The 11,664-nt window shown below is 38.5% G+C and overlaps 1 pseudogene across 1 annotated transcript; it reads right to left on the reverse strand.

The window, feature by feature from the left end:
- Positions 1-10,786: 10,786 nt before the first annotated feature.
- LOC308252747 (protein C1orf43 homolog) lies at positions 10,787-11,315 on the reverse strand (annotated as a pseudogene). The gene has a single exon. The product of its transcript is annotated as a protein C1orf43 homolog (transcript).
- Positions 11,316-11,664: the final 349 nt, after the last annotated feature.

Genomic DNA, 11,664 nt, shown 5'->3' on the forward strand with positions numbered 1-11,664 from the left:
CGGTCTTTTGATAATGAGAAAAAAATCAGAGAGAGGGAAAATGACATCTTTTGTGAATCTTTCCTAGTGTCTATTCAGTCTCCTTGATGAATTCCATTATCACAAAAATGACCTTTCCAGTTCATATCTCTTTTGAGGCTAATGCAATTCTTCTCCATTCTGTTATAATGAAAGTATTACATGGATAACTATCCAGCATTATCTTCTAGAAGGAGAACTAATTTGGGAAAGAAATGAAGTACTTTAATATAATATCAGATCTCTCTCTCTTGCTCTCTCTCTCTCTCTCTTTTTTTTTTTTATCCATGTAGAGACCTGCTGGGTAGAATTAAGCAAGTTCATGTATATGGTAAATACACTGAGCTCCCTAACTAATGCAAAAGCAATTTTATTATTATATTAGTGAACACGTGTTATGAATGTTTAAAAAACAGAGTCTCAGATCAATTTAGAGGCATCAGTCCATGAAATATGCTGCAGACACCTTTCTGTTGATTTTTCTTTTTTTGGAGATGAGTAAATGGAAAGTATTGAGATCTGTGGTACACTTCCTAGATGCAAGCTTCAGACATGTACTACCTGTCTCTACCTGTGAGAAGCGTCAATATGGGCTAGACTAGCATAAACATTAATTATGTGCTCTTGTTAATTGCATGTTTCTTTGAAGTGGTAGCAAAATGCAAGCTAGTATATGGTGGAAAGAGCTGGGAATCATGATGGGAAGCTTCCTCGGACAGGTTGGTGCATGCAGAAAGGTAAAGTTTTTGGTGAGCTAGAGTAGTCTTCCCCATGAGAAAAGAACCCTGATTTTCAGTACTATCTGAAGAAATCGTTTCTCTGAGGAATATAATTAATGGTGGTATATTGACCAGCTAGCATATAGTGCAGAGATCAATAGCCAGGTCACATGGTTTGAGGTCAGGCCTGTCATACCCTTTGCAGGGGGCCAATTAAATGAATATATAAATCCCTGCTTGTTCTGTATGACAATAAATGTCTTAGTGTAATTCTTCATAAGAGGTAAAACACTTTGTAAAAATGCCTCTACTATTACACTCCCTATGAGACAATTAGCTGGCAGAGATTTTAATTGCTGTGTTGTGGATGTGGAAATTGAGGCTCAGAGATCTTAAGCAGTTTACCTAAGTCGTAAGTGTGAGCTACAACAATGCAAATTAAGTTAGAAGTTTGGAAAGTAGAAGGCAACTAGACAGAATGAGAAGTCAATTTAGTTACTCAAACCTATATTAATACTGAAGTCAATGGTTTTGATGGTGACTATGTCCAAAATTTTGCTGAATTTAGATATTAATTAACTTCATGTAATTATACAGGTTTTCAATATTTTAATAATGAATGTAATACTAAGAAAATAGGAAGTGAAGCCTCATTTTTGTTTTCTATAACTGTTAAAAAAAAATAGCAGGAGTGTGTCAGAGATTTCTCTCCCAATCTGTTGTATCAACATCCTGGGTTACACTGTGGACTTATGCCTCAGTGAACCTGAGTATTATGAAAAGTAATTATTTCCTTCTCAATTTGATGTTTTCTCCTTTTTTATGCAATTCTGAATATTATTTTGTTTTCCTTCTGCACTTTTCACTACTATGCCCCCACCCCCTTTTAAACTTCTGCTTGCACATTTTACTTCTGCTACAGCATGGTGACATTAAACTCTAGCCACCCAGTAGCACTGCCTTTCACATCCCTTTCAAGGGGGCACGCTTTCTTTGGCTGGAATGCTGCAGGTTTGGGATTTGTAGATCAGAGCCTAACTCTTAACTCAGTCCTCCAACTCTTAATATACACTTTTCATCTATACCATCCTTGACACCACACAGACATCCCATGTTGAAATCTTTTACAGAGTCTCGACCTGTCTGCTAGACTAAACAGAGACAAGGAAACAGGTATGACAGGATTGAAACATGGTTTAGGGATCTTGGGAGGAAAAAGGAAAGTTAAAAAAAAAAAATTTGATGAACAACATAGTCACCCAAGCTTGTGGTGTCTCATCAGAACCTCTCAATGTTTGGAAGTTTTCCCAAGACTTGCCCTAGTGAGACAGCAAAGACTTATTAGATCATTGTGTCTGCTTTCCCACCTGGGCAGGAAAGAGTCTTCCATACGGAGAACATATGGCTTGGTCTTAGATTAACAACAAAGAATGTCAGTTGGCAGACAGATGGAGGAGAAGCAGAGGATCCTGTGAGCTTTGCTAGCCTGTACCTCACAAATGAATTAAAAAATCATATCCACTTAGTTCAGTTAAGAAAATAAACACTGACCAACCTATGCGGGGGAAGAGGAGCTAACATTTATTGGACACATATTACAATCTAGGCACAGCATTTTATAGATTTTTTGTGTAATACTCACTTCAATTGCTTTATTGTCTCCATTTTACAGATGAAAATGAGGTTCTGAAGTGTGGGCTCACTCTGCCCAAGGTAATACAGCGAGTAGAGGCAAAGCCCAGAATCTCACCCAGGAGTTTGACTTGAAAGTTAATGCTTTTTGGAGGTTAGACAACATAAAAATGTTAGGTAACTTTCTAGTTACGTCTTCCACTTTTAAAAAACATACATACTAGTAAAGGGAATCTCTTTTTTTTTTTTTTTTTAAATTGTGATATTCCATAAATTCGTTCCAGGCTGCTGCTTATATTGTTTAATTTAATGCTACTGGGTATACAGAAGTGGACTCTGAGGAACAGGAATGAGGAAGAGGATATGTAAATAGGACAGGTGAAAATACTATATTATAAATGTTTGCAGCCACCCTTTGCCTCCCCCCCAAAAGAAGGAAGATTCTTTCTTGTTGATTCAGGTTGAGAGTTCCCTTTTGTTGTCCAGAATCTGAGCTCAGGTAGAGAGGGGTCAGGTTCCTTTCCCTAAAGTAAAGGGAGCAAGAATGCAATATGTATCTGTGTCATGGAGGGAATGGGGGTGAAAAAAGGTGGCGGTGGGGGCAGAGGGAGTTGTGAATTTTTTTTTTCTTTTTCCTTCTGTATTTCTACAAGTATGGTGTTTTCATTTTTATTATATCTGTCCATATATAGAGTGGGACAAAAGTAGGTTTACAATTGTGAGTACATGAAACATAGTTTATTCTTATATTATTATTAATTATTGGTTGTAATATTTTCCATACAAATAAGTATAAACCTACTTTTGCCCCACTCTGTATTATTTAACTTCTGTTCATAATTCAAAACTGAGAGGTAAAGTTGTTGGAGAGATGGTTCATGAGTTGAAGGAGAGAGAGAGGTCTTAATGCAGTGGTAGAAGTCTTAATGTGGGAGATGCAGAGACTTATGTGAAAAGAGGACAATAAGGAGTTTACTGATTATAAACTGGAAATCATTTTATAGTTTTCAAGAAACTCCAGTAAAAACTTAAGTTTAAATCTACCATCTAAATATATATCTCATTCTTTTATGTTCTATTTCCTCTCCTTCCTTATCTTTTCTTGGTTTAATATTTTTGTTCTTTATTCCATTTTCCCCTTCTATTAGGATTATTTTTATTATTTTAATGGATACCATTGAGTTTATCACAAGCATCCTGGAATTATTAGACTATACCTAAAATACTTTTTCCCCACTTTCTGGACATGTAGAAGACCTGGAACACTTTAATTATATTTATCACTCCTCCCACCATCAATATTTTGTGATATTGTTGCCAAATATTTTAATTATCTCTGTATTTTATATCCCATACAATAGTGCTATTATTTTAATGAATTAAGATTACTTTAGATTTACTCACATGTTTATCTTTTTTTGTTATCTTTCTTCCTTCCCTGTATTACCTGTGCTTTGATCTGCTATTACTGGCTTTTATCCTGAAGAACTCCCTTTAGTATCTCTTTCAGCTAGGTCTCTTACTGTGAATTTTCTTAGTTTTGGTTTTTCAGAAAATTACTTAAATTATCTTTTTGTTTTAATTTTTAAAATAAGTCATTTGATTGAGGTATAATTGACATGTAAAAGCTGTTCACATTCAATGAAGACAAGTTCATGAAATCAGTTTGGGGAGAAGTTTACACCCATGAAACTATTGTCTGGGTCATAAACCTATTCATCATCTCCTAAAGCTTCCTCTTACCTCTTTATTATAATTTTTTTTTTTTGCGGTAAAAACACTTAACATAAGATCTACCACCTTAGTAAATTTTTAGTACATAATATAGTGTTATATGCTATAGGCACTATGCTATATAGTAGATTCCCAGAACTTATCCTATCTAATAAAGAGGGAAGATGCTAATTGACCCTCACACCATTGCAAAGATGGCGGCACCCACAGCCAATAAGGAGGGAATATGCTAAGTGACTGCCCTGCCCTCAAAGATGGAGGTGCCCACAGCCAATAAGGAGGGACTATGCTAATTGACTGCCCCGCCCTCAAAGATGGAGGTGCAATATGTATCTGAAAGATGGCAGCGCCCAGTCCCCTCAACCCTGGCAGGGTGGCAGGTGTGTGGCAAGGCTGGGCCCGCCCCTAGGCAGGCACAGCCACTCTGCGCACCTGCCTCTGAAGTCCCCCAGGCCCCTCAGCTGCCCAGGGCCGGCCTGAGGTGCAGGCAAGCCTCGGATGGCGACTGCCCAGCCGACACCCAAGGCACAGGCAAGCCTCAGATGTCCAGGGCCGCCCGAGGCTCAGGTAACCAGGGCCGGCCAAGGCTTGTGCTGCTGGCAGTGGCAGCAGCAGAGGTGTGATGGGGCATTGCCTTCCCCTGATCGCCAGGTCGCCTCCTGCCCCTGAGGGCTCCCGGAATGTGAGAGGGGGCAGGCCGGGCTGAGGGACCCCCACTCCAGTGCATGAATTTTCATGCACTGGGCCTCTAGTTTATCTTATATAACTGAAACTCTATACCCTTTGGTCTACATTTCCCCCTATGTCCCTTCCCTGGGCTTCTAGCAGTCACTATTCCACTCTGCTTTTATGAGTTTGGCTATTTAGATTCAATATATAACTGAGATCATATAGTATTTTTCTTTCTGTCTGGCTTATTTCACTTAGAATAATGTTCTCCAGGTCCATCCATGTTGGTAAAAATGGCAGGATTTCCTTCTTCTTTAAGGCTAAATAATATTCCATTGTATGTATATACCACAGTTTCTTTATCCATTTATTGATTAATGGGTATTCAAGTTATTTCCATATCTTGACTATTGTGAATAATGCTGCAATGAACATAGTAATGCAGGTATATTTTTAATATTCTGATTGCAATTCTTTAGGATAAATACCTAGAAGAGAAATTGCTGAATCATATGGTCATTTCATTTTTAATTTTTTGAGGAACCTCTATACTACTTTTACAGATTGTTGTACCAATTTACTTTCCCACCACCAGTGCATGAGGGTTCAGCTTTGTTTCTGAAACTCATGCTCTCTGGGTAAAAATGTCCAACTTAGTCATTTTCCTTCACTGTTTTATTTTATTTCTCTTTTTTTTAAAGACTTATAAATTTATTAGGTCAGCTGGGAAACCAGATGGGCTGAGCCAGCTCTTTCACCATTTAAAATATGATTTTCCATTGTCTTCAGTTTTCCATAGATTCATTCTTTTAAGGTAACACTGTCCTCCAGCTTCTTTTAAGTGTTTCCCTTTGTCTTAGTTTTTCATCAGTTTTATTATTATGAACCTAGAAGTGGTTTATTCTACTTGTGGTTAGCAGGGTTTCAATCTGTTGCTTGTTACTACTTCATTAATTTAAAAAAGAAATAGTGATATCTCTTCAAATATTTTATCTACTCTATTTTATTTGTCTTCTTCTGGTCACCAGGTACATGCATGTTAGAGTTTTTCATTATATAAAGTATGTTTCTTTGAGCATTTCTATTTTTTTTTTCCCTATAAGTCCTTCAATGTGGATGTTTCCTATTCACCAGGATCTTTCAGGTAAGGAACCCCACTTCTATTGTATCTTCTCTGCTATTAACCTATCTAATAATTTCAGTTAGTATATTTTTCATTTCTAGAATGTCCACTTGATTATCTAGTATAGATTTAGGTTTGAGCACAATAATCACGGTTGTTTTAAAGTTTTTTATCTCGTAACTCCAATACTTAGATAATCTCTCTGTTATTAGTTTCTTTTGGTTTTCAGTCTCTCGTGTCTTGTTTGATGGCCTTCCTGATAATTTCTTTCTTGATTGCCAGATATCGTCTCACAGAAGTTCTTCCATGATCTCTTCCTCCAGAGAGGACTTTTCTTCTGGCAAGCGTGTTTAGTATGGGTTTATCACATTGGTTCAGGTGCAGCTGGATTTGGGGAGGTCCATTTCTGACTTTCCCTTACTGGTATTGCTTAACTCCTCAGGGCCTCAATGGAAAGCCTAGAGTGATTACAAGAGCCCCTCCATTTTGACTAGCACTGAACTTCCATTTTTACCTCCCCAGCTTGGTGAAACTGCCAAGATCTCTGTTTAGCTTTTTAGCCTATAATTAGCCACTTGTTGCTTGGTTTGTTGACCTTCTATGCAGATTTACAGGTTAGGGATCTGTCAAGTGATTTGAGGGGAATTGCATATAGAAATTCAGTTTTACTTCCTAGTAGTTCACTTTTTTTTTTTTTTCTGGAACATTGGCCTATTGAATAGTGCTCTCTTGATAGCCCTGAACTCTAATTTTTGTCACCCCAGCAAGTGACTATCCCACCAACTTCCTGTTTGACTTATATGCCCTATACTTGGATTCACCAAAAGCCTGGAGAGAAAAGACTAGTAAATCGGGTCATTCTAATGCATTCCCCTTCTTTCTAGAATCTTGGCACCTCAAGACCTAACTACATTAATCTTTAATGCCTTCAAACTGCTATTTATTACAGTTCTTTGTGGGAGAGTAATTCTGTCCACATTACTACATCATAGATGGAAGCAGAAGTATCCAGTAAAAAGCAAATCAATTTTTGGTTATTCTTGGCTATGAAAATGCTCTCGCTCTCCCCCACTTCACCCTGTGTGTGTATTTAGATGATGCACCATACAGTAGTTGGTCCATGTGTACCCCCAATTTATGTGAATTTACAAAATCTGAATCTCTCACAACTGCCTACATAGTTGTGATGCTATTTACCAAGATGGAAAAGAACATGGGGTGCGGTTGCTTGTATGTTAAATTTAGGTTGTTTATTAAACAAGTAAAATGAAGAGTAGAAATCAGTTGAATTTATTTATCTCGAGTTCAGAGGAGTGTTAAGGCTAGAAATATATTTTGGGAGTTGTTTAGCCATAGATATCATTTGAAGCTTTGGGATTAGTTGAGATCCCTTGTAAATTGAATGTTTAGGATAGAAAAGATAAAGAAAGACTCTAGAACACTGTAATGGCTAGACAATGAAAAGAAGAAAGGGATTTGGCAAAAGAGACAGAAAAGAAGGTGACCTTGAATTAGGAGAAAAATCAAGAAATTGTGTTGTCTTGGAAGTCCATTAAAGATACTGTTTCCGGAAGGAGAGGGAAATCAACAATTCAAATACTGCAGACAGAGTGAAATGACCATTGGATTAGGCTATACAGAGGAGCACAGTGACCTTGATGAATGCAGCTTCAGAAGAGTTTTGGGGTTGAGGGTCTTTGGGAAGTAAGGAAGTTGAGAATGAGTATATACACAAGTCTTTCAAGGAGTTTTAAAGGAGTTTTGGAATAAAAGTGACTGGTAAATGGTACCTAGGCAATGCAGTCAGGCTTTTTTTTTTTTTTTTTTTTTTTTTTTTTTAATAGATGGAAATACTTTAGTTTGCTTACATGCTAATGGGAATGATTCAGGAGACAGTCAGGAAAATAATGATCCTTCATGAGAAATAAGGGATAAGTAGCTATTAGGAATACCCTTTTTAAATAGAGGAGAGAGAATGAGCAAATACAAGGATTACACTTAAGTAAGAGTATGAACAATTCATCCATTGGAAAAGGAAGAAATTATATTACTTGGGTACAGATGCTTATATATTAGTAAATTTGGTAAGACAAATATATGACATATAGTTTTTGACTGTTTATAAACATCTTGGAGGCTAAGAGAGTGAACTGACCAGGGGAATGCAATATTTGAGAGTCTTTTTGAAATTTGTGTTCATAAATTTAAAGTATGGTCAGTCAGCATAGCATGGTTATGTTTTTTTTCCAGTTATGTTCAACTGCTCAGGTAAATAAAGAGCAAATGGTGTGATGAGTTCTCTCAGAATTATTCATTGTCATATGTGTAAGATAAAGGGAGAGAGGAAAAGGAATAGAAGCTATATATGCAGGGAAGGGATTATAATGAAAACTGAGGACCAAAGCAGGAAATTCATGCAAGGGGCTCAGCTCTAGCAGCCCCGGCTTCATTTGGAAGGTCATCAGGAAGGAAGTCTGGTCTAATTAGCATATTACGATTTTATTATTATAGATAGATGACCCCTGGGATTTAGGCTGTTTTAGCATGGAGATAAGGACAAGAGGGAGTGGGTGAGGTGGGATGATTAGAGGATGAATGATAACTACAGCAGTAGGGTGGGATGAGGCCATAAGCTGATGGTATGTGCTTTAGAGTAGCTAGGTGATTTGATCTGATTTTTTGAGAAGGTAGAAATAATGAGAGGTTTTTATGGTGGATTAATCATGGAGGATTAAGAAATTGTGCCAGATCAGGAGCTATCCAGAGCCTTAGAAAGAGGAGATTCTGAGGCATGAAGGAATGTCTGAGGTTTAGGACCTCTTCTGACTGAGACATGCAGTGAAGGAGTCAAGGGTGATATGCAAAGTATTTTTCTAATAACCAGTATGGTATGGGTTCTAACCAGTGAGAATTGGCACCAGCCTTTCATAATGGGTCAGTTATAAACAACTGCTATTGTGTTATCAGGGATTCCAAACTAAATCCTACAGCTGAGTGATAGGGCTGGGCTTATGGCAGGTTAGGGTAAAAGGAATAAGCAGTCTGAGATTTCTCCTTGGGATTGATTTTTAAGGCAGTTTGTTATGACAAGGCTGATCATGTGCTAGGAGAATATTGAGAGTTCTGTGGTCCTCACCTTCAGTCCTTCTAGGGCGCTGTCAATTATAAATATCTGCAAAAATATAGCTGTAATTATTTCTAAAAGAAGTGGACTTGGGGTTCAAAGGTGTAAAAGCAATCCTTGCTCTGCATTTACTAACTGCTTGATCTTTAGAAAGTAATACAATTATTCTGGGCCTCAGTTTCCTCACCTATAAAACAAATTAGATTAAATTAAAACATTTCTAAGGCCCCCTTTGGTGGTAAGGACTTGAAATACCACACATAGCTTGCTTAGGGTTACACATTTGCTTCATACACATGTTTCAGCTGAGGTGCTATTTCTACTTTGTCATTTGTACCTGGTCTTTTTGAGAAATATATTTTTATTGATTTCAGGGAGGAAGGGAGAGGGAGAAACAGAAACATCAATGGTGAGAGAGAATCATAGATTGATTGAATGGCTGTCTCCTGCAACCCCCACCCCTCCCACCCCGGGGATTGAGCCTGCAGCCCCGCCATATACCCTGACTGGTTACCGTGACCCCCTTTGTTCATAGGTCAACCCTCAACCATTGAGCCACACCAGCCAGGCTGTACATAGTTTTGATAAATGTTCCCTACATCAAAATATCCCCAGCATCAAACAAATTATTTTCAGCCTACTATGTAGTGATTTTCTAATTCTATAAGAAAAAAACAAACAAAAACCTGAATTTGCATATCCTATCACTAAAACTTGTTCAGTCATATCTTACTCTTTCAATTCTCCTTAGGGAAAACTAATTTTTTTAAACTCTTCTGAGAGAACTTTTCATCTTTGCTAATTCCTACATATTTTCAGAAAGTTTAAAGTACTTAATTGTTGAGTGAATTTAAGCTATTCCTAAACTTTTAAAAGTTTTTTTTTGTGTGTGTTTAAACATGATCTCTTTTTGGTTAAAGTGAAGAATGAGGAATAAAGTACTCTGGATAAGAATTTATGTGGTGTCACTTATTTAGACAGTTACAACACTGAGTGTGTTACTCAAAGTTCATCTTTGCTTAATGCTGCTCCTTTCTAATCTGTAGGTAAGTATTTCCAAGGTTAATTGTCCAGATCTTTTATTTTTTTTAGTAGGAACAAGGTAGTTTATGTTTAGGAACAGAGAAAAGACAGGATAGACATACCCCTTATTGTTTGAGAAAGAGCCATAGTCAACACATCCGAAAACAGATGATTTCTTTCTTTTCATGCTATTAACTTTTTATTCTAGATTGGCTTATCCTCTTTCCACTTTCATTTTAACATTTGCATTAACAACATAATGAAGCCATGTTAGCATATCTTTAAAACATTCCCAGAAAGTCGTGATTCCTCTCCTATCACACAAATACTCATCAGCTGACTCTATAGTGATGTCCTTTGTTTCAGAGAGGGTTACTAATGCTTAAAGTGGTAATAAAAATGGGTGGCGTTTAAGTCTTATTTTTATCAGGCCAAGACACTGAAGGAGGATCCTGGGACCCTGGAAGAGAATGCATCTCTGTGTGCTGAAAAACTGTTCCATTTGCACCAATAATAAAAAAAAAAGAGGTATACAAAAGCAGGAGAGGCTTCTCTTGTGAGCTTGTCAGTACACATCTGCCTTCCAGTGTGAGCGAGAGGCAGTTCAAATAATCTAGGACCCCACAACTCTTACATTACCATGGATTTTGTTCATATTGCTTCATGAAGGCCATCTCACTCTAGGAACAGTCCAGCACTACTATATTCTCTAACCAGTCCCCTTTGACCTGTTCCCCTCTAAATTTACATCGTGGCCAGCTCACTCAGGACCTCCTGATAGCGCAGGTTTTCTCTCTGGCCAAAGACCCCAGTTCCACAGCGGCCTGTCTCATAGCTAACCAGGGCCTTGCACACACACACCCTAGAAAGGAGTACTAGTGTTTCCAAGATCTAACAGGTAGGAGCGAAAACCCTTGTCCATTAAGGAACGGGGATGCCGGCCTTCAGCATGAAATGGGATTTCAGAGGCACGGATGGCATCTAGAGCTTTCATCCTGTATAAATAGTTATAGCAATTCTAATTTCCCAGGGTGTCCAGCTGTAGCAGTCTTGCATCATCATCCGCAAGGAGCTGAGGTTCGTACTTGATATCCTGAACCCTGGATAGTCGAATATCAATCTCCTCTTTTAACTCCTTGGGGGCATTGTGTCCTACAGGGCCGCGAGGTCCCCTTCGGGATTTCATCGCAAAGCGCATGATTTGCCTCTTCACAAAAATAAATAGCAGCACAAACACCAGGCTCCTGCAGGCCATCACCAGCACGACATTCACCCCACCCCCGCCCCCCACAGCCAGTTACTGGCCTCCCCACCCCGCGCAGAACTTCTGTTTACCCCACTCCCCTGCCTCTTCAGCCCAGGCCCCTCCGAGGCAAGGTCGCCTGCTTCTCTGATGCCGCCAGGCCACCTCCTTACGGGGAAAGATCAAGGCTGACCCGATCAGAACACATGGCAGATCAATTGTCCAGAATCTTTTACGAGTAAATGCTAGGGACAGAAGTCCAATCCAAAAGACTTAAAGTAATTGTATTAGTTACCTATTGCTATGTAATAGACTACCCCCAAAGCATGCCTTCTTAAAAGAACACCCATATGTTCTGTGGGCCGGGAACATGGGCACA

The sequence above is a fragment of the Plecotus auritus genome (assembly GCF_963455305.1).
Source record: "Plecotus auritus genome assembly, chromosome: 7".
Taxonomy (NCBI): Eukaryota; Metazoa; Chordata; class Mammalia; order Chiroptera; family Vespertilionidae; genus Plecotus; species Plecotus auritus.